The sequence below is a fragment of the Epargyreus clarus genome, unplaced genomic scaffold (genome assembly GCF_041222505.1).
Source record: "Epargyreus clarus isolate Ecla_fem2 unplaced genomic scaffold, WU_Ecla_fem_2.2 ptg000004l, whole genome shotgun sequence".
Lineage (NCBI taxonomy): Eukaryota > Metazoa > Arthropoda > Insecta > Lepidoptera > Hesperiidae > Epargyreus > Epargyreus clarus.
This window is the reverse complement of record NW_027332212.1, coordinates 15729195-15749842: the sequence shown is the minus strand read 5'-3', so window position 1 is coordinate 15749842 and position 20648 is coordinate 15729195.

The following is a 20648-nucleotide window of genomic DNA, read 5'->3' as shown; positions in this document are numbered from 1 at the left end:
GATCGGAATTTTTGTTCATCAAAGGTCGAAATGTTTAGTATGGAGAAATCGTCAAATTACTTTAGAAGGCAAAACATAGAATAGTTTGATTATTGGTAATGGGCGTTAAATGGCTAGGCCTGGGATCTAATTCTAAATCCTTTGTGTATCAGATAAGTAAGATGATCTTTACGTCATTAGGTACTGTTTGAACCGCCGCCGCCGCTGGGCAGCTCCTACTTCAGCGAGGTCTAAGGCCCCTCCAGTGGGACCTCGTGATGATAATGTCGTAAATACATTATTACGTTTTCATGACACATATTATCCTTTCATACTCGACGCCCGCGGGAATTCTCAAGATTATGTCAAGTACGACAGAAGATATTTCTTCCACTAAGTTTGTTACATGTTCTTGTTAATTTCATATTTACTTGTAAGTCTTGTAACTAAATACATAGATACAGTGGTTCAAAGCTCGATACAAAATTATAAATGTAGGAATTTAAGAAAAAGTTTCTTATTTATACACTTAGACATACGCAACACGCATGTATTTAAATTATTCCCGTTGTTAAGTTTTAACACTGGATTGAGTAAGTTTGATCCGTAAATCTGATATCCTACATATTTTAAGGTTTAATTGTAATTCTATTTAAAATCGAATATAAAGAATCATTAACAGAATTTATAGTGAGAATAGGATTATTACAGCAAATAGCAGTACATTTAAAATCACAGAAACTAAATTTAATTTTTGTGTACAGATTTTATGGCTGTACTATTTAGTATAGGTATTCTATTGTATTTTTCACATTATTCTTACAAATAGGGTATTGCTGACGTCAGTTTCTGAAGCGCGACTGATCCGCTCATGAATACGCAAATAATACAGTAATAAGCTATTCTTTGCACTTTAATGAGTTCATTGCCAGGAAAATTCCTCCTAAATCATCCACTTAAATCTGATAAAGACTATAATCTCCGCAATGTGTCTCGGCATCTAGAATGCTCTCAGACAAATAGCTTGGGCTCCACGATTATACAAAATTTTCTATGCAAATTGTTTTTATGAATATACCATTCCGTTTTTACAGTATGTCTTTTTCTTGTCTTCATTAACCTTCAAATGTATGGTGGTATGTATTAATTATTTATTAAAAAATAATAAAAATCTTATCCTAGTAAGGAACTAGATATTCCTCGCAAAACTTTATAAACTTTTTTAATTTTCAGTAACATTAAGATTAGTTTCAGTAAGTTTCACTACTCTTTGCAGTTTTCAACTCATTAATTTACAAGTTAGTAGCTGTTATCTGGGAGGTCCCCGCACCCCCGCACCCCCGCACCCCGGGCCCCCGAGCCACCCAAACTGCTACATTATGCATTTTACTTACACTGTAGTTAACAAGTTTCAACTTTTGATGAAATGTAACTCGGGTGGAGTTACTAAGTTTATTTTTAATTAAATTCTCCTACGACATCAAGTATTTTAGGTGTACCAGGAATGTATATTAAAGTTATATGTTCTAATAATAATACATATTAGTTAATACTAATGGACCGCGAATAATAATGACTTTACATCAGATCCAAAGTGCAAGTGTTACTTATTTATTTGTATAATTTGGTGTAATCCATACAACTATGGTTACTGTTCTACAAGTTAAATACAAATGGGTCCGCAGATATTCGTAAAACTTTAACGACAACACTGGATGAACCAGTTTATGTAGCATGCAGTCCAGTAAGTCCATAACATTCAGATGTGCATTATAGAATTGTTACAATTTTTACTCATAATTTAACTTCAACGAGAATTCCAGTAATATTGCCGTATTATAGTATATTTACAGTAATATCCTAGTGATATTATGTTATAGTTAGATTACTTAATTTTTAATTTGCACAAATAAAACACACATTCATGTTTCAATATAAATATGTGTTTATATGTGTTAACAAATTAACCGTTTCAGATAATTATGGTAATACCCAAAACTCTTTCGAACTTCAATATTTTTGATGAGCCTTTTGGTGGGATAAGGGATAAGGTTTTTCTGCGAGCACAAAAAGAAAAACAGCGGCGCGGTATCGTCCCGGGGGATCGAAAATCCCCCCGAGCATGAGTTTCGCACGAAAATAATTAAAGGCCTCGATTAGCCTGCCTTCCGCCGGCCTTACGCCCGCGTACCAGATTTACGGTTAAACACACTTATCGTTTGTTTTACGTCGTTTAACGTGGTACTCATAATTTTTGTAGTCTAAGCAACTTGCCTGAGTGAGTTCTCGCATTATGGGATATTGGTCACGGTAGATATTTTAGTCAAGTAGGTCACAACTAAATATAAGATAATGTTGTACTAGCAGACACGATTAATGATTATATACCTATTTACCAAAAGCTTTTAACTGCATGTCTACGTAAGGAAAGCTTTTATAATATCAGTTTGCGATTCAATTATCCGACTTTTCACGCGAAAATGTCATTGTACGGCGATACATTATAAGTGACGTCAGTGCAAATTACCTCAAATTTATGCCTATTGATGACGTCACACGTCGCTCGCACGCGCCATTACCGGCGCATCCCTCGTAATTGACACATTTCCCGATTTATCACCGATACACGCCAATACACGGCACACAGTACACACTCAACCACGTGTATCCAACACGTTTTGTATCTTTGTGCTACGTAAATGTCATCAATGGATAAGTCTTGTCAAGTGAAACGATTTTTGTATTGTTATGGAAATTAACTAGAAGATACAACGGTTACATATAATCTATACGTACTGATAACAAGACTTGTCATGATTGACTTAGTGAATTATCATCGCAGAGCCTAATCTACTGAAGTTTGAAGCGTAAAATTTGTACAATAGGCACCATACCATTTTATGACATAGTCAGCGGCCTGGGAAGAACTATTTCATATTTGTCCCATAAGGGGATTATCTAGGGGTTGAAAGTTCGTTTGAAAATTCGCCAATTTTGAAGCAAGCCCAATGATACTTAGTATTACAATTATTTTACTGTAAAGTTTTGTGTGCTTATTATGGAATAAATTACCATACCATACATAATATTATTTTTTGTTTATTTGGCTTTTTGGTTAAAGATGACGACATACATATCTATCCATTCTTGGAGAATGAACTTTAAGGGGAGTAAGATAGGGGCTTAAAGGTTTTATAATATTATGTTATGATTTACGCATACAAAATCGCCCGCAAAAGTTAGTACGATGTAAAACGATGATAACATGAAATTTCTAAACAGTGAATTCGATTTCAGATGCAAAACACTTCAACAAAAAATGGAGGGTCCGGATATTTGCGTATAAATAGAATGGGATTAGGAGTCGTGCGGGAAATTAAATTCTAAATCAAACCGCGTTTGGAGAGGCTGTCCGCTCCACGGAGGTGGTCCCTGATCGTATCAACAGCTTCGGTAGCTTTTCATTTACAATTTTATGAATCGTTTACAGTCAACTTGGCGTTGGCTTTTGTAAATTATCAATTCGTGTAAATTTTTTGAGGGACAGAAGTTTGAATCCCAGGTACTCATTTCAAATTTTTCAAAGTTTTGTGCGTATTATAAATTAACTGTCATTTGGCATAAGCGTGGAGGAAAATATCGTGAGGAATTTTATATGCTTGAAAGTTTCTAAAAAATGTTCTCAATGGTGGGTGATGTCAACCCGCACTTGGCCAGCATGGCGGACTGTGACCTAAAGCCCACTCACTCAGGAGACCCGTGCCCAACAGTGGGCAGTAGTAATGGGTTGACAAATAAGGTTTTACGGATTATTAGTCCTTAACATGAAACAACTTGATCTAAAAATAATACTTTTAAAAAGTGATAAAATGTTATGGATATTAAACGCTGCGGAGCAAAAGTTGCTTGTTTTTGCATACAAAGCAATGTGAAGGTTAAAGGCCTTTTTGTGTAATTATGCGGGGTCATGATTCGGGACATGTTTATTGTAAATTCGTGTTGCTTTCTAAATACGTGACATATCCAGCTGGGAAATCTTCACGGATCTTGAGGTAGCCACCAGCCTGTTTCCTGCGGTCTGCGGAAATAATCTAGCTCTATCTCTATATCTTGCAATATGTACAATTGTACACAACATACGATCATTATTCATTTTTTCACACTAGAATATTTTAACTTGTTATTTTATTTACTTTACTTATTACGTTATATTAAAAAAGAAATAGAGATAACATAGAGAATTAACATGTATTAATTTGGACATTGATTACTATGAAAGTATGTGAAACCCTTACTGGCATTCAGTTGATTTATTTATCAATTTAACTATCATGAGTGTTTGAGAAGTTCTCGTAGGACACCCCTAGTAGACGCTAGATAGTTCGATAGACGATAGATCGACAGTCGGGAGACAGTATCGAAGCGACCCACTTCACTTATGGTATGGATATTATATATTCCGCATACTATTGCAAGTACAAGAGTGATTTAGAGTGAACACTATCGATAACACGGGTCAACATGAAATTTGACTTTGATTGCAAAGCATTAAATTTCGGTAGTTTAGGTCGTAATACGACGGGAAAAAAATATATGGCATGAAAAACTTTGCTTTTGTGCTTAGAAGACTGATTGAACGAAATTTTTAAAAATCTCGGATTTTAATTTTTGATTGAAAATAAAACTATTGAAATAAACATGTTTATTATTTTTATTAAGTTTTACTATCAAATTAGCTTACAGAAAAGTGGAAAATAACTTAAAAGTGCACACTTTTACTTTTTATTTTATGTTCATAGCTACTTTCTCTCAATAAACACCAAATATAGTCGCCCATCATGTTTTCATTGTATTGGCCTTGATAGCGTTGTTCAAAATTCATGATGTCACAAAAGCAAACTTTATACCGAAAAAAGGTATTTTCTTTTCGTTTTTGTGCATAACAAACTGGAAAATAATAGTATAAACTTTAGGACAAACAACGAAAATTTTTTTGTCGAGTCGTGTAATCGATATCCTGCAATACTGGCAGTACACCGAACAGTATTGTACACTGTACGGTGTACACGGTGCAGTAGTGTACAGTACACAGCAGTGCGGGGTATTGTCCGCGCGCCGTCGGCGGAACGCCCGCCTCAATAAAATAAAGCATGCCGCCATAAACTTTAACGAGCGTTTGTGCTCCGGAGCTATAACTGTTTCCATTACCGACACCGATTCTAATGTGTTAAAAGAGAATTACTATTGCATCTACCTGTGCATCTGTGTTTATGTATAGCTATAGGTGTACAAGTCTAGCTTAGCCTAGCTTCATACCTTTTTTACAAAGCTCTCTGTTGTGAATATAGTTTTGCAAATAAGTGTGGTATGTAGCGTTGCGTGCATATCTATGTGTAATGTATCATGGAACAGTGACAGTTACAATAAAGACATCAACACACGCTTTTTATTGTAAGAGCCTACCTTACACAGTGAGCCAGTCTCTACTTACACTACATCAGTTTCGTTGTCAAGCCATTACCATTTCATGGCTGTCCACGATTCTTTCTGAGAATGAGGGGGCAAAGCCATGTCCACCACGCTGGTCAAGTATGAATAAGTGGACTTCACACAGCTTTAAAAATTTAAGAAAATACTCTCAGGTATGTTAGTTTCCTCGTGATATTTTCTTTCATCGTTAAGGAAGATGGTAGTTAAATTGTAATGCGTAGTTAATTTCGAAAAATCAAAGTCTTTTGTTCTAAGGCGAACATTTTGTTATTCGAATCTTAGACCCTTAGAATGAGAACATTTCTAAAAACTAAGCTATCTCTGTTTCTAATCCGGTTTAAAGGGATGACGTAAACGTGAGAAAAAATATTTAAAAACAAAAAGTTAAACATTTAAAGACACGTGGACACTGGATATGTGTCATTTGAAAATAGCTGCTTTGAAAATAACTTCAGAGCTTTTTACGAAAATATAAAACCCGTTTTAAAAATAAATTGTCCTCCGCGCTTACGGGCTTTATTACAAAAGGCTAAACAGACTTTGACTGGATTTAGGTTCGGACTTATTCCTTAATAGACTGTTATGTCGGTTATGAAACAAACTACATTTTTTCAATTCTAAGAGGAATAAAACTGTCTCATGTAATTCTAAATACTTGTTAGTGGATACGTCGACATAGAATTTCTGCCACGAAATAGCTTTCACGAAATTGTTTAATTAAATTGTAAATTATTATAACTATTTCCTTTTAATCAAAATTAAGTCAATTAATTCATGTAATATAATTTGTAGGTAAAAATACCTACACAGCAATGTCCAACGAAATTGTGATTAAATCACATTGGGCGTCAATCAAATTCCCCGCTAAGTACCACAATGGCCTCGGGCAAGTCAATTTCCAAATTGACTTTCTGTTATAGAAGTGTCCTAATTAATTATTCTGGAATAAGTATCTTTAATTCGGGCGAGTGCCGGCTCGTATTAGTGGTTTCACGATCAAATCACTGGCGCCGACAAATAGGGCTGACTACATTTCTAAATTAGTAATATAAAACTTTTGTTGGCAAAAATTAGAAACCTTCTATTTTTTGATATTTTTATTGATGAGTAATTTTTTGGTTTTTCTTTAAATACTGTTTATTCCCTTATGGTTCCCACACAGCCGTTTCAATCTTTAAAATATTAAAATTACTACACTGTATTCATATGGCAGAAAGAGGCTTTATAACTTTTTCAATGGACAGGATCAAGTTTTTATAATCAAATAATCCAATTTGATTTCTATATAACCTAACATATTGCAGCCCTAAGTATAATTGCCACGTCCCGGATAATTAACACGTTTAAGATCGTTGTTGCGCGAATATTCTCAATTCTCAACAGTCCTCAATCCTTAAAGTCACCTCACATTGGTTTACAGGTTAACTTTAATTACTCTTAAATTGTACGAAAACCCTGTACCAGTACGTGGTTCAACTCTCTTGAACTACTCGTTCAACCTTCCTGAACTCTGCACAAACTTTGTCGGCGGTTGATAAATCTTGTTACAGAGTTGCACCAGCCAGAAAATATTTTCTCCGGAATCCGACAATATTGTCCATAAACTTTCGCGTCACATATGCTTTGGTCACTTCTACCAATAGTTTAAAATGAAGTATTCATTCTTTTCCTGTTTAAGGATTTGGATATCTTTGCGTTTAATATAATTATATCATAACGATTTTAGAATCATCTGCAGACAACCAATCTGTCACTAATTGGCAAAAAGTATATTAGAATTATGAGACTGGAACAATTAAATAGAATTATACGTGGTGGCTCATACATTCAATTACTATATTAATTGCCCAATACTACACCTATGTTAAACCTACCTATGTTCCACAATGAAGTGACTTGATTTGATATTTTTCATCACGTATAGACGTGACCAATTTCATACAAAGTTATGATGCGTAACAAATGCCTATTTCAACTGAAATAACATACTGGACGCTTAATTTATCTTCTTTATATAGGCTATCTATAAATAATTATAACAGCGGCCGTTCCTATACTAAGTTTATCTGCATATACGACATATACGTCCGGTCGCCGGCGGCACGAGACACCGCGGCGCAAGGCACATGGTTCCACATATGTTTCTATTATATACATTGTGTACTAGCATTGATATCAAATTCATACAGCATCTATTTGTATATAAATTATGTCAGTCAGAAATATCGCCTCGGAAGGTGCTTCACTACGAAGTTTCTTTGGAGAGTATTATTACCACTAATAACCAGTGTGATTTTATTCTGAGAGACTTTGATCCTTATTTTGAAACATTTGCTCAGCGATGGGACAATTACGCATTAATATTGCTGGAGATAAATATTTAAGACTGATATAATCCGCTGCCCCACTTTGTACACATTGACCCACTTTGTAAATTCAAGGTTGTTAGGCTACACCTTTAATGTATGACGCAGGGGGGCAAAATCCTGCACCCCAGCTCACGATGTTCAATATTAATAGACAAAAATAGGATTACTTGACTTTTGAATTGACCTCGTAAACCGTTATTTCTAAAATGAGTTCTCAATATTATTGCAGTTTATAACAAACCTGATTTAATATTATATAAAAAGAGAACTAGATCTATTAGTATACAAGTTTAGATACAAGATTCCTAAAGGATCCAATTAAAAATTGTTTTTCCTCGTTTTACTCTCTCGGAGTTGTTGTTTTGTGTTGTAATTGCTTGTGAACTTCGCTTGCTTCGGAAGTTACGAACTTCAATAGATCGAAACTATTAGGACTTTTTCGAAAACTATACTTGAGTTAAACAGTTCCTAACGTAGATATTCTGAAGTTATATTTTACATTTAATGATTATAGTGTTTTTTTTTTTTTCAAAACGCACAAATAAATATAAATACCATAATTAAAAGTTGGTTAGTTAATATTGTTAACAAGCAAGTTATGCAGAAATTATTATTCTTTAAATGTATTATATGATACGATACGATCAGATACGATACGCTGTGTTATAATAGTAATGTAATCGTTTCACTTTTTACGCGCATATTATATTGTTTACTCAGAACTCCAAAGAAGCATAACTTCTTAAGTACATGCATAAGTACGCTTTCATATAACCATAATAATAATTTATAAGACATGATGTGTACCTAGGATAACGTTAATTAGGATCGCTAGCGGCAGCACAGTTAGCGCACCGACTACCGTCGCCTCTGAGCGCGAGACACGCACAGTGCACACGTGCGCGCTCGATGATTGCTAAATTAGTTTTGATTAAACTCCAAATATCCTATTTGAAGCACTCTAATCGCAGGTGTTTACGTTTACAGAAATAAAACGGTATAAAAATCCATTACTCCATCCTTGAAGTTTTAAATAGAATCGGTGGTTCTTGTAACACGGATGGTAAAAACAAAATAAGTAACTATTTTTAATAATATGTGGTTTCTCTCGATACTGCCTCACTCGACATTCGTAACACTTAATGAAATAAATGTTATGCGCACGCGATTTTAGTTGTTAGCTCCATATGATTATACTTTCATAGATTTTACTGGATAACATTAATTTCAAAATTTGTATGATGTCATTTCTGTATTATTGCATACAATATCTAAAGGGAAAGGAGCTACCTGGTGAAGAGTGATCATCTATTCACATTTAAAATGCTCCCTACGAGTATAAGAAAAGTAGAGAGCACTCAGAAGCTCGAAGCTAGATCGTCGTAAAAGCGAAACGACCTTCTAGTAAAACGTATGAAATATTAAAACATCACTACACGGCACTGGAGAAGCCGCCAGGTCACACGGCTAGAGACGCGTAGATTTTTTTAAGGTTTCAGTGAAGAGACCCGTATCATCACGCCTCGAAAAATTTAATGTTTTAAAGAATAATATATGTTTTATCTTACAAACAAATATCATATTAAAAGGACAAATTCCTGAAGGACCTATGCATTCTGCAATTGACACATACGATATAGAAACAAGACTTGTGTTTTTAAATTAACTACATGAAACAAAATAGGATTTAAAAGTAGTGTGTCGTTGTGTTGTTGCGATGTTTAATTATTGTGTCATTGCATACACACCAACCTGAGCTCTCGCATCGCTTTATGTTTTGAACAACTGTAGATAATTTGTTTATAGAAGTTAGCATTGAAACTTTATTAATTATACAAATAGGGTTATTTAATCTAAGATCATACTTTACAGAGTATGAAATAAATATATTGTAATGAATTTTGTTAGAATCGCTCCAATAAGTCGCAGTGTTATGAAATTTCATTTTAATATATCAGTTAAGAAATTAATATCTACGTGTTTAATAATATTAACAGTATTATGATATAGAATGAGCAGCGGACTTCCGTACCGCAGCACCTGTCACCAAATGTAACATGTGAGAGGATGAGAATTGCTGACACCTTTATTGTTTAGTACCTCCGGCCATGTCAGAAACTACATTTATTATACCCCTTATAATGAGGTATATAAGCTTCAAATATTTGACAATATAATACAAATAATAAACTTCATGTTTTCTTGTACTAATAAATTGAAGAGAATTGAAGATTACAGAATAAAAAAGCGGCTACAGTCGTCCTTGGACATCTCAAATCAATCAAAATTGACATTCAATTCCTTCTTAAGGTTACCCATAGATATGTGAGGACTGAGTTGAGACGGCTCGGATAAGTATGTCTCCTTTACGCCCTTCAAAGCCGCGCATAACACTGCCGTTATGAGGCAGTAATATGTGTGGCAGTTGTGCCTCAGGTGTCGAAACATTTAGGGTAGATAACATTAAGGGCGGTATATTGACGTTCAAAAAGAGGTCTGTAAAGATTTATTGAAAATATTTTATTCAAAATAAATATTTTGAATAAAATATTTTTGATTTGGTCTGATTTTATTTTATTTTTTGTTTTTAATAATACGAGTAGTTGTTACTATCGATGTAAAGATGTTTATTAATGATACTCCTGGGCACATTGTTAAAATTGTAGGATAGCGACATGAAGGTAAACGTAAACTGTAATGAAATGCTTTTTTCTTTTGTTTCTAAAACAAAACTCGGTTAAAAATACACTCCGCCCCAACAAAAGACTAAAGCTTTACAAAAAAGACAATAATTAGTAGGAGCTCTCTCGTTTGACCTCATTTGTATGTTACTTACATTTTGTGCTTTGAATTACATTAATTAAAATATTTTAAATACATTTTAGAAAACTGGGACACTGTATACACTAAAAGAATTGTATGACAAAGTCCAAAACCCTAAAATTTACTAATTACAGTAAAAAGAATTATAAGCTTTTAAATACCTATTTGCCTTTACCACACATACAATCATACCGACTATTTATGCTCTAATAAATTAAGATTACCAAATAAGGATAATCTTCCGGGCGTTGCATTGTAGGCATCGTAGACCATTGTAGAGCTTCGTAGCCTTAAGGCTTTATGATGATTTTAAGTTGAACAATAATATACAAATTATAAATAATAAAGTACATCATGTTAAACGTTTGTTAAAAATAAAAATAAAAATACATACCCGGAGTGGTATGTATTTTTTATTTTTATTTTTGTTTATTGTTTAACCTAACGATTAGGCAGACGTACTACCTGATGGAAAGTAGTCAACGCCATCTGTGGGCATTTGCAACACCTGAGGAGTCGCCAATGCATCTCTATTTGCACCTTTTTTGAAGAGCCCCATGTCATAGCGTTCCGGAAATACCTCAGGAGGAAGCTCCGGTTGTTAAAAAATAGGCTGTATTGTTTGAAAACAGTAGTCAGAGAAGCATATGTAATTTCAAAAAGTGCTATACACGAAATATATAGTTAATACGAACACTAGACTTTAATACGGGCCACGATGAAATCTCGCACAATCACATTTGGTTCTAATTTGGAGGACTCTTTACTTATCTCCATTCCACACGTGGATTTGAAAGTATTGAAAACAGAGGTATTCGGGTCGCTACAGACTCGATCTGCGTGAAGGGCCCTCGTGTCAGCTAGCGACGATCCAATTACCTGTTCGACAAACTCGGACGGCGATGACACTCCACGCCAATCGCCGCGGCTCCCGATAAACGGTTAACGAATTAAATTTTAATTGAAATGAAAATACAGAAATGCAGATCCAATTTAGCGTGGAGCGCGACCCAATTGGGGAGCACACTCAAATACATTTTAAAGATACGCGAATTTCAGTCGACAGTTTTGTTCGTTGGTCCGATTTGGATCTTGGTGCAACGCTATTTCAGCTTGCTGTCACTCGTATTTTACCTCTTGTACTAGGAGATTTATTGAAGTTAAATATTAATTTCTTGTGCATAAACAATAAATCCTCAATACCATCTGAATAAATAGTGATATCATTATAACTAGCACATTGATTTCTACTTTCTAGTAATAAATTTATCTGAAGTTACAAAATACAAATAAATGGAAATAAAATCCCATTGTAATATTTTATGATAATATGTAAAACACATTCTAAGTAAGTACTAAGTAGTTAATATTTGAAATGTTTAATATGTGTGGGAATGGCTCAGGGCGAACTGAGAGTACCTGTTGAATGTGATAAGTTTTACTGCGGCTGCTGTAGAGTTTGAAGTGAAGACAAGTCTGCAAGCCACCGTTGAAAATTGTTTAAACAACGGGCTGACTTGTTAAGTATCTATTAATATTTCAGATGCCTTTAATATTGAATCACTGTCTATTGCATATTGTGTAAAGGAATTTATTCCTATAAAATTATTAAATAAGGATCGAAAGAGTCCACTTGAATGTGTAGATTTAATTTTGCCAATCCTGGGTGCATTGATCGAACACTAAAATTACTCATCGTGTGAGATCGCTGTTATTTATAAACACTAAGTTGTTTTAAATAGACATTTTTTTGTGATTGCAAAGGAATAGAAGCAAATTTTCATTTAAATGGCTTGATAATAAATTGGAAACATATAGGTATTAATATTTACGTTAAAGTAATATCTTTGCAAGTATTTGATAGCTCGTATTCATGGAGTGGTAGCCGCAGATTCGCAAATGCAATTATAAAGCTTTTAACTGTGCCGCGTTCGGCAGTCGGGGCCAGTGGAAAGATGCGATGTCACTTGTGGTCGACACTAATTACGGATCGAGCTCTGCTATTTGACATTGCCATGTAATTTTTACTGGTATAAAACTCCGTATGTCGTGAACAGTAGAAATCGTTTATTTGGATCGATTTAGCTTCCTGTTTAAGTTATATATGGCAGTAACAGAAAAAGAGCGTTTTAGCGAGTGCAATCATGCTACGTCGCATTTTTCGCAAACAGTAGCTACATAAAGCGTTCCAAAGTTGGTCCGACGGGGTACAAACGTTCGTTGGATATTGCGTTTGATGCCTGCATCTAGTTTCCGAAAAACTATTAAATCGTCAATGCTGATAGTAGCTACTTTTTGTTTAGCTGAGGGTGCTTGACACCAGGATACTTATTCGCGAATAAGTATCAAGTCATTAGCATTCTTCAGAAAGTGAAGTTTACGTACACCAGTGAGCACAACGATCCGGCCTTTATTTTTTGCCATCGTCAAAACTTTGGAAGCAGTGATCTTGAAATCTTAATGGTAGTGTTCGGACTACTTCTGACGTCAATGTAATGTTGCTGAAGACATCTTCTTAGTGATAAATTTACATATTACAAGGATTAGCGAGATTATTTTGAGTGTACAGCCTCATTTATTAAAGACTCCATTAAGATGGTGTAGGCTGTGTTTACGGTTTAACGTCGTAACGTCAGGGAGGTTCTATAATTTGCATACTCAAATTTCACATACTGCTAACAAGGTGATGCAATGTTGGGTCATACTTAGATTACAGTTAAAGTTAGACAGAAGCGATTTAACGTTTTGAAACTATGTGGTTATAACAGTGACAGTATATTGGTGGAAACTTTGCCTGTCCGAGGTTCGCATCTTTTCGGTTCTGATTTTTTAAAGTTTTAAACAGAAAATATTTTTTACTCACTTAAACGGCAAAGGAAAACGCTGTGACAAAACTTGCATCTAATAGTTCTTTAACAATAAGTTCTCATGGAAATAATCAATCAAATTGGTACTTGGCCAGCGCGGTGGATTAAAGCCTAAACGTCCCTCACTCTGGGAGAAGATCCGTGCACAGCTACATCATCGGTGGAACAGCAATGGGTTGATATTATGTTCAAATTGATGTTGTGTTAAAAGCAGAGAGAATTTTAAACTTACAATACTGAACAGAATTAACAGGAAATAAATTCATATAACAATCGTACAAAAAGAAAATTATGATTCTAGCTTCTTTCAAGTGTTGCCAAAAGTCGAAATGAATAGCTTTATATTAGCTCAAATGTGCTAGCACTGTTCCTATGTACGAGTATCTCTAAACAATGACATTCAGAGTTTGACGTCAATGCGATGCATTATACAAATGAAAATGAATGTATTTGAAACACAAACTACTTCTTTCAATTAGTTAAATGGCGGGTGTGTTTATTCAGTGCAATGAATTATTTTGCGATAACCAATCGACTTATTATACCTATAGTATCAAGAATAGACTAATTTAAAAATAGTTCTTAGTCTGAAGATGGTAGAACTCTTGTGGTGTTCTGGTTTGAAGAGTGTGGTAAGGGAATCATACTTATTTGAAGCATTCCAGCTTATTCCTCATTGGTAGCGGCGCATCTTTGGCCGACCTCAGGTAGGAATATTTAATTTTATCTGGAGTTGATTACAAATATCCATGGGCGCCATTAGCTATTTACCATCGGGTGGACTGCATGCTCGTCTGCTACCCCTATATCGTAAAAATGCACATACCTTTTTAAAAGATCGAAGTAGCACACGTTCATACTATCCACCTGATGATAAGTGGTCAGTACCACCAATAGGCTGTATCTGTAACTACCTACATATAGAACAGGATTTCTATCTAAATCTGATTATAGATGCGTTGCCACTCCTATGAACTATGGCTATCACGGGAGTAACAGACGAACATGCAGTCCATCTGATAGTAAGTGGCCACTGCAGCCCATGAACATCTGTAACCAACTCCAGATAGGATTAGATATTCCTACCTGAGGTCGGCCACAAATACGCCGCTCCGTGAGGACTGAACTGGAACGCCTCGGAAAAGTATGTTGCCCTTACCACATCCTTCAAACCAGAACACAGCAGCGTTGATGTTATGCGGTGGTGCCGCCGGAGTTGAACCACAAATAACCTTCAAGAACCTTCAAGAATCTTCGTAATATATCTTCTTAAAAATTGTTAAAATACATTTATAAATTATGTATAAGCATTCGTGTTGACAGCAATATTAAAGAAAACATAATTTGTATCCAAATTCAATTTTCGTTTCCAGAAATGATCACAGGCCGATGTTCAGTGGCACGAACTGAGCATTTGTCTAAAGGTCAGCAATCTGGACGGTTCTAAATCTGACGCGTTTTATTTCATGTTATTTTTACTCTTAAATTAAATACTTTTATAGATGTGTTAAAATTAAAGTGTTATTTTCGTATTAATTTGAACTCGAACTCGCTGTTAGCATAGGTTGTAATGGTTGTGTTATACAAATCGATTGATATTAAAATGTAATTTAATTTCGATTGCAAGTGAACACATTTTAAAGTTGTTTCATTTAAATAAATGGCCAAGTGGTTCCGTACAGGTAAAATAGCAGTTTCTTATACGGCGACCCCCCCTTTATTTTCAAGTATTTTAGTTTTAGTTATTGTTTGCTATAGCGGCTACCGTTATACATACTCTGTAAATTTCAAGTGTCTATCTATTACAACGAGAAGATAGAGCCCTGTGACAGATGGACAAACGGACAGATAGTGGAGGCTTAGTAATAGGGTTCCATTTTTACACTTTGGGTACGGTTAATAAGAAGCAATTGAAAATTACATAATCTAATATATTCACAGTAATTACATACTCGAATATCTCAAAAAATATTTGTGGAGCTGCCATTAGTTCTAACTTCAATTAGTTTTACGGTAACTAAAATTTGTAGTAACAAGACTGAGCAATGTACAGTGTAGACTAAAATATATGAACGCCATTACTTACCGGCTAATAGGGTACTTCAATAACAGTCGGCAATTTTCCGCTCAATTGTTTGAGCATCTTTTCGAAACGCGAACAAATAATTCCGAAGCGCTATCGTTTGAACAATGAAACGCCATTTAGCTGGATTCCATAATTATTTTGATATTATCAAATTTCTTACGAAAATTGACAAATATTTAAGGAATATTGAGCCGGGGTGTCGCATTTCTGCCCTCTTTGTAAATGAATTTTGTTATATTATGGGATTGTGTTTTAGATGGCAAGTAATTTCCATAGATAAATAATTATTCAATATAAAATAATAACTTTGTGTCTTTGAAACATTTATAAAAGGTTTGAAATTCACTCAAAATGAGCGTTTTATCAAAAGAGTCAAAAAGTGTTTACTTTGTGTTAATGTCGCTTGTGCTAAACTAACGGTACATCAGACTATATCAAACTCTGTATGTCATGTACATAGCAATTCATCGTTATGTATGGTCATAAATTTCCTTTCAATGAGTTCAGAGCCAGTTCTATACATGTCTAATCAATTAATATCATCCCACTTTCTATACTAGAAAAGCCACATGTCAATTTCTAACATACTCAATATACTTCTTCTATATAGATGCGCGTAGTCTGGTGTTCTCGTACTATTACTTAAGAAAATGGCAAAACCAAAGCTTGTTAGCGGCGATGTAATACCCGAGCAGAGCTGGAGGTTACATCGCAACAAATTACATTGGTTCCACGTTTATTTGGCGAATCCCGTCGTGGCCCGTATTGGCGTATTGCCTCCGAACGTAGTGTTCCTTAATGGAATCAATGTTCCAATATCACTAATAATAAATAAAACAGAGCCCAATTTCAGATACAAAAGCCTCTCCGCTCTACTGCTCTTATAAATTGTATTAAATTAATTTTTGAGGACCATTAACGAGTTTTGGGAGTACGACCGAGACTGCCAGTCTGCCGGTGAGATGGAACAGATACCTTACAGACAATTGTTACTTGAGATTTAATCGTCAACACATTAATGTTCCATTACTTCTTGAGTCTCTCTTAGAGTCAGAGGGACTTAGGTCATAGTCCGCCCCGGATTGGCAGACTTTACATACCCTTGATTTTTTTATGAATTTTTAGGAGTGGGGTATTCCTCACTATTTTGGACACCGCCAATTTTATATCCTTTTGATCCAAATGTCTTTACAAAATAAATTTTAATCCACAACCAATCAATTGCGACTCATAAGTACGATGTTTCTCCAGCAATCTGAGCATAGATACGTATCTAAAAGAGTGTATCCCGTTCCCGTATGTAACATTTAGCGCGATCTTGTAAACAACGGGCCGGCAACAGCCGAGCCCGCGTGAAATATGAGCGACGTGTGACGCGCCGCGTCTAAATATTGCGCCTCGTTGCCTAATTTATTGCTCAATACAGACTATGTTTAGTTTATTACTGAAAACAATGTATTGTCTACTTCGATTTTCTAAAGTATCGAGATGAGTTCTTAATAATTTTGCTGTAATATTTCTACACTCATAGTCCCACACTAGGATTCCCTGTACCATGGGTCCTATGGACATACAAGAAACAAATACACAAACACCCAGACCTAGAAACAGAAACCTAAATTCATCATTTAGATATCTGTCTAACCGGGGATAGAATCCGGGACCCTCTGCGCGTCAGACAGATATGATGACCGCTCCGCCATGCGGGTCGTCAAATTAGCGTCTCGTCAATATTAGAGTAACCATGGGGATGAAAAATATTTTTCGTAAGAAAAAGTTCCAACCACGGAATATTCTAAACACACACGAACGCCAAAGCAGTCATCTAAATGCAGCACTTACATTTCCGGCGCGAACGGAATATCGTATCTGCGATCATCGATTATGAATCCTAAGATTATTTTGTCATCTCGTAAGTAGGTAGTAAATGGGTAGCCTTATAATTTAATACTTAATGTTCAATAAACACGTAATAAAAACAAAACGAAAATTAAAAAAGTTGGCTGCAATTTGACAGATATATATCTCAGTTAAAGTTAGAGAAGTATCTCAGTTAAATTTATCACCTGCTCTATTATGATCTTACTACAATTAGTTAGTAAGTACCTACTTTAATTGTTTTTTTTATTCGACATAGGTCAGGTGGTTTATCTGACAGATAGTTGCCACAATAAGTGTCGCTAATGCTTCGATGGCTTTGAATAAAAGCCCTTTATAAGCTTTTCTACCGCTACGTTAATAGTTCAGGAGAAATTTCACTCTGCACCTTGCAAGTTCCTGGCAAAAAGTGCGTGCAAATTGAACCATAAAGGTCCGCATGGGCTGAGTCGGTGATGTATCTATCTTCAGCAAGTTCCTACAAAATACTTCGTATTTCCTTCGTTCTCTGCTCAGAATATCACGGTTCTTGGCCACTAATGCAATATGATTATGCATACAGAACGCAATCGAGTTATTTCGTATTTGTCTTGCAGCAAAGCAATATGCAGGCAGCCGGTGAGCTAATAACCGCTAGCTCATAGCTCATAGCCGTCGTCGACGCACTGTTTGTACCTGCGGGACTCGAGTTTTAATTAGCCGCACTTTCATACTAGCGATTCAAGACCTTACTTTATTGTTATGGTGTTATGATATCTGTTATATAATAGACCGGTATTATCAGTTTATTTCATTGTATTAAATTTGTTTTATAAGATTAGAGTAGCAAATGAGCTTGCACTCGAAGTGATGGTAAAGTGGTCACTGCCGCCCATGGTCATTTGTGAGATAATTACGTTTTTTTAAAGTAATTAATAAAAGCTTCTTGTAACGTTGACGAATTACCAAAAAATCAACATCCGTATAACATGAAATATTTAGGGTTGTAATCGAAGGGGTGGTTGATGTGGGTGCCGACATGTTTATTGCGCCACCGAGACGAGCATGACTGACCTTTGCGTGTTAGTATCGCGTGATATGAGAAACGGTTTACCAAACTCATTCATTATAGTTTTGGTACACTACGTTAGAAATATTATTGAGTGACGTACGGATAAACGGTGACTTGCTTGCTGCTAGAAGCAAACAAGCTCGTCGAGCCAAATAAACGTTCAATATAATTACGTATTTTGACACACACAAGCGCGCAGTCATATACACCATTGATATAGGATGTCAAGCGAAAAAATTCTAAGTCTATGATATACACTAGCAGCTGAGGATGTATACACGATACTGATGGTCTCACTTACGTTTATCTTACGTTTACGTTTACGGTCTCATTTATAAAATTCATATTAAGACCCAGACTATTCCAGGCCCCACTATCAAACGACCCAATTGAGTACATTAACTTGAGTCCTATAAAGAGTGGGTTAGTGATGTTTATTGGTTGATACGGACTTCTGCCATATTTATATCCCACTACACCTCAATGTATATTAATAACAGAAACCTTTTAATATTGGGTAAACCATAAGCCTATTTACATATTCGTATACCAATCTTTTTCAAGAGAAAGTATTCAACACACTTCATAATAACCTGGGTGTTCTGCGAAATGACACGTGTAATCAATCTGTATAACTTTGAAACTGAATTTTGCGAGCCATTTGCCGCCCAGTTTCCCGCTAAGTACTTCGTGAAGTCCATCACGTCGAGCTGGCCAATGAAAGTTTTGATCGAGAATACGTACATCATTTTATAAAATCGAACTCAAGATATAATTTGTTCAATTTGAAATTTTGGAAAACTAAAATTGAAAAATAATTTGTTTCGCTTTGCCTACGTGGCCTCGGGTCTAATTGATCAATTGAGAAAAAACAACTTATTTCTTTTTCGATTGTTTATTAGAATGATACTAAAATGTCATAAATAAGATAAGCCGTTGTTTTTGCGCATACTACTCAATTTATCTTGCAGACAACCAGACCGTAGATAACGTTTACAGCCACAAATATTAAAATAACATTCGGTACTGTATCCTAATTTTGTTTTTTAGAATTGCTATGACACATTAGTGGAGATGATTAAAGCTGAAAAAAAATTTTTTTTTGACCGGGAGTAGAAACGTTTTGTACCATCCGACGTGTCCAATTACCTATACTTTACTCGAAATAGCCGATGATAAATTACCTAAATTATATCCCACAACGATACTTTATTACTTTTTGAAGGTTATAATTTTCTCCTCTGATGGACTCGTTGAAAAATTAAAGACTAAAAAACAAAAAAAATGCGCAGTAGTATTATTTACTTACTTTACTTAAAACTAACACCCATAAGCAACCGCGGGAGAGATAGAAATAATGTGGGAGAAAAACCTGTCCAAGACTTATAATTAGGTCCATCTAAAAACTGCCTAAATTATGAAAATAAATGCCTGCCTGAAACTGAATACTGAGACAGCTGAGTTTATAACTGCTATCTCTCTGCTATCTATGTTCTTATGTTAAGCTGCAGGGTCTTACGATCGGATTAACTAAAAATGTGCGTTTCATAAAAACTAGAAGCAATGAATTTGGCATTCTCGTGACCAGCACCCTTACCATGAGTTTTGAAAACATTCCACAATTTTACGTTACGTTTACTCAATCCATTATTCTGTTCCGTTTGCTTAGTAGACTGAGTAAACGTAACAATAAGTAAGTGTTCAAGTCTTTTTGTCTCCCTCACATGTTCGCAAAAAAGAGAGACAAAACATAAAGCGCCATATTGTCAATTTAGACATTTAATGTTACGTTACTAACACTATAGTTCTGATACAATCCGCTAGGGGCGCTGATTGGAAATTGTATGGGCAAATACGTAAACAAATACCAAAACAGTCATATTTGTCAAAACGTAAAAACTCATGGTAAGAGTAGAGGTTTGAAAAGTAGCACATAAAATGAATTTCGTGCGAGTGGCCCGACCCCGGCCGAGCCGCTGTCCCCGCGGGGCTCGAGTCGTTTTAAGTCATTACAATTTAATTTACTACACAGAGAAGCACGGCTGACTAGTATTACTCGAGAATCTAATAAAACTTGCTACTAAACATTTTTTGGGAATTTCTTT